Source organism: Cebidichthys violaceus, unplaced genomic scaffold (assembly GCF_023349555.1).
Source record: "Cebidichthys violaceus isolate CVI_PGR_0920_01 unplaced genomic scaffold, fCebVio1.0.p SCAF_4, whole genome shotgun sequence".
NCBI lineage: Eukaryota > Metazoa > Chordata > Actinopteri > Perciformes > Stichaeidae > Cebidichthys > Cebidichthys violaceus.
The window spans coordinates 11,500,660-11,504,700 of record NW_027176594.1 but is presented as its reverse complement, the minus strand read 5'-3'; the positions used below and the strand labels follow the sequence as shown (position 1 = coordinate 11,504,700).

At 42.5% G+C, this 4,041-nt stretch overlaps 1 pseudogene; it reads right to left on the bottom strand.

The window, feature by feature from the left end:
- Positions 1-726: 726 nt before the first annotated feature.
- LOC137885156 (putative nuclease HARBI1) lies at positions 727-1,490 on the bottom strand (annotated as a pseudogene).
- Between the last annotated feature and the right edge of the window lie 2,551 nt (positions 1,491-4,041).

The window sequence follows — 4,041 nt, the reverse complement described above, 5'->3', positions numbered from 1 at the left end:
TCATGCCTGAGGCCATCAGGAGGCGGCCCTCTATGGTGCCCCCAGTCCTGATGGACTCATGTGTGGTGGAAAAACATGAGCTTGTGGTTGACGTGGCCCCCAATGGTAGTGGCTCATCATCCTCTGGAGCTGGGGCAGCTAATTGTGGCCAGGCATATGAGGAGGAGGATTCGGCTGTACCACCACTGAGCAGGACGATGAGCCATCCACCTCTGCCTGTCCCTGGCCCAGAAAAAGACGGGCCACTCGGGGAGAACTGATGGCCTTTTTAAAAGAGGAGGCCCAGAAGGAGGAAGAGCGATATCAGGCTGCAAACACAGCAAGGTTTTTTTTATTTATTTACTATATATTTATTTTTTTATTTACCAACTATGTTGTGTTGAGGATGTATTTATTTTGTCATGTGTTGGCCAGTTTTTTGTTAAGGGTTTAATTTTTTTGACAGTTGTAAATACATTTTAACTTGGGGAAAAGCATCTTGCTTTGGTGTCAAATTCCGGGTCAATGATGGTAGTTACATAAGTCAAAGGTCTCTTCAAACATTCCTTTTCCAGAGTTCTCCAAGGACAGCTTTTCATTTCATGTATGTATTTATACACCTTTACATTTATCAGCACAAACTGTAAAAGAGCGGAGAGCTGCCCTGCCAGTTGGTCTCGCTGGCCATGTCCGCCTCGTTCCCCCCTCACTGGACGTGGTGGAACCACACCAATGTCCCCGACATCCTCAGTTGGATCGAGGAAGTCCCCTGCTGTGAGTTATGCAGCACTGCACAGGCACCCTCCCTTGCAGCGGTTCTTTATATGGGGTGATGATGGCAACAGGTCTATTCATGCAGGGTTAGCCACCATCACCCAAAATAAAGTATCCTGTAGAGAGTGTGAAAGTAATTACTATTTCTTTCAGTAATTGATGGTATTGATGTATTAAAAACTTGAATAAGACTTACCTGAGGGAGGATACAAAGCCTCTTTGTAGATCCTGCCATTCTTCAGGACTCCTCTGGTGTCATGGACGGAGCCAGGATACCCCACAAAGGTGTTAATGAAGAGGCCCTTCCCATCACATACTGCTTGCAATTGTATGGATGGGAAGAGCTTTCTGTTGAGGTAATCCTGGCCATCCGGTCCTGGGGGGGTCTTTATGTGGACATGGCAGCCATCAATGGCACCCACACACCTGGAGAACACTGGGCTGTTGGCCAGCTGTGCAAATGCGTGGCCAACCTCATGCAGTGCTTCAGTGGTGGGTAGTTTGATGACCTCCTGGCGAAGGGCTGCAATTTTCTCCACTCCACTGTGCACTAGTCTGCAGACTATAGACTTGGGGACATTGAAGGCCCGGGACACCACACTGTATGATAGGCCATGTGCCAACGAGTAAACAGTAATCAGTAAATGTACCTCATGTGACCAGCCCTGTGTGTTCTTTGATGGCAGAATTCTCAAAAGGGCCTCCATGGACTGGTGCCCCAGCCCATAACCAGCCATGAGGTATTTCTGACCATCAAAGAACACAGCAAGGGCTGGCACATGAGGATTTAACTGAGCATGTACTGGCTCTTGGTCCATCTCCATCTACAAAATACAGGAAATAGTTACTTCCCACACCTAGCTTTTCTAAAAAGTGATTTAAAGTTATTTTACATTTAATTATTCTTATTTGTGCAACCACTCATAAAGCATTACAATTGAAGCGTGTATGATGCTTACCTCTATTAAATACAGTTGTGGTCAAAAGTTTACATACACTTGTAAAGAACATAATGTCATGGCTCTCTTGAGTTTCCAGTTATTTCTACAACTCTGATTTTTCTCTGATAGAGTGATTGGAACAGATACTTCTTTGTCACAAAAAACATTCATGAAGTTTGGTTCTTTCATGACTTTATTATGGGTTAACAGAAAAAGTGATCAAATCTGCTGGGTCAAAAATATACATACAGCAGTGCTAATATTTGGTTACATGTCCCTTGGCCATTTTCACTTCAATTAGGCGCTTTTGGTAGCCATCCACAAGCTTCTGGCAAGCTTCTCGTTGAATCTTTGACCACTCCTCTTGACAGAATTGGTGCAGTTCAGTTAAATTTGATGGCTTTCTGACATGGACTTGTTTCTTCAGCATTGTCCACATGTTCTCAATGGGATTTAAGTCAGGACTTTGGGAAGGCCATTCTAAAACCCTAATTCTAGCCTGATTTAGCCATTCCATTACCACTTTTGATGTGTGTTTGGGGTCATTGTCCTGTTGGAACACCCAACTGCGCCCAAGACCCAACCTTCGGGCTGATGATTTTAGGTTATCTTGAAGAATTTGAAGGTAATCCTCCTTCTTCATTATCCCATTTACTCTCTGTAAAGCACCAGTTCCATTGGCAGCAAAACAGCCCCACAGCATAATACTACCACCACCGTGCTTGACGGTAGGCATGGTGTTCTTGGGGTTAAAGGCCTCACCTTTTCTCCTCCAAACATATTGCTGGGCATTGTGGCCAAACAGCTCGATTTTTGTTTCGTTTGACCACAGAACTTTCCTCCAGAAGGTCTTATCTTTGTCCATGTGATCAGCAGCAAACTTCAGTCGAGCCTTAAGGTGCCGCTTTTGGAGCGAGGGCTTCCTTCTTGCACGGCAGCCTCTCAGTCCATGGAGATGCAAAACACGCTTGACTGTGGACACTGACACCTGTGTTCCAGCAGCTTCTAATTCTTGGCAGATCTGCTTTTTGGTGGTTCTCGGTTGACTCTTCACCCTCCTGACCAATTTTCTCTCAGCAGCAGGTGATAGCTTGCGTTTTCTTCCAGATCGTGGCAGTGACAAAACAGTGCCATGCACTTTATACTTACAAACAATTGTTTGCACTGTTGCTCTTGGGACCTGCAGCTGCTTTGAAATGGCTCCAAGTGACTTTCCTGACTTGTTCAAGTCAGTGATTCGCTTTTTCAGATCCATGCTGAGCTCCTTTGACTTTCCCATTGTAGCGTTTGAGGGCGTTTGTATCCAATGAGCCCTATTTAAATGGCCTCAGAGAAGTCACTAGTTGTAGTCACTCATAATCACTCACAAGAAGTTAAGAGGCCATGCTATGAAGCTCATTTAATTGACACAACTTTCTAAGTCACCAAAATTGCTAATTCATGTTGCTGTATGTATATTTTTGACCCTGCAGATTTTGTCACTTTTTCTGTTAACCCATAATAAAGTCATGAAAGAACCAAACTTCATGAATGTTTTTTGTGACAAAGAAGTATCTGTTCCAATCACTCTATCAGAGAAAAATCAGAGTTGTAGAAATAACTGGAAACTCAAGAGAGCCATGACATTATGTTCTTTAAAAGTGTATGTAAACTTTTGACCACAACTGTACATGATAGCACGCTGTATATTGGCTCTTCTGCGCCTTGCAGGAGCATGTTAAATATTGCTGTTGCACATAGCACCGGGTTAAGAGACAAGTTTCTTGAAAATCTTTTGTCTGACACTTATATAGGCCTAGTACCTTCTTTCATTAATTTCATGAGTTATAGCTGGTTTGTCAACACACCTAATGATGTCTTACATTCAGCTACTGAATGGCAGTGAATGAACTATTACATTGGAAGGGTTAACTAGCATGAACACATATCTGTTATGCTTTTCCTAAAGAGTTTATCATCTGCAATCCAGGAAATACTCATTAATGTTGTCTTGGCCAGTTGATATAAGGTCACTTTTGTTTAAGGAATAACATTTTTTTTTCTTTATTATTTATTTAATATTACGTTATTATTAATACGGCAATATGATTCAAACTGGTGTTGCATTGTTCATTTTAAGGATGGCTTTTTTCTGTTTGTGCTAATTAACTCTTCATCTATACAATTTATTTCGGTCTGCAATAAATTATGGAAATATAATCAAAGTAACTTTGGCAGGTGGGGGCTATTGTTTGTGTGTGAATGTAGCGGTCAGTTATTCAAGCTACGTGCTAGCAAACAAACCAAGATGACAAAAAGCAAGCAGACAATCCACAAATTCCATACATATCCTTCACATTTCTCTCCA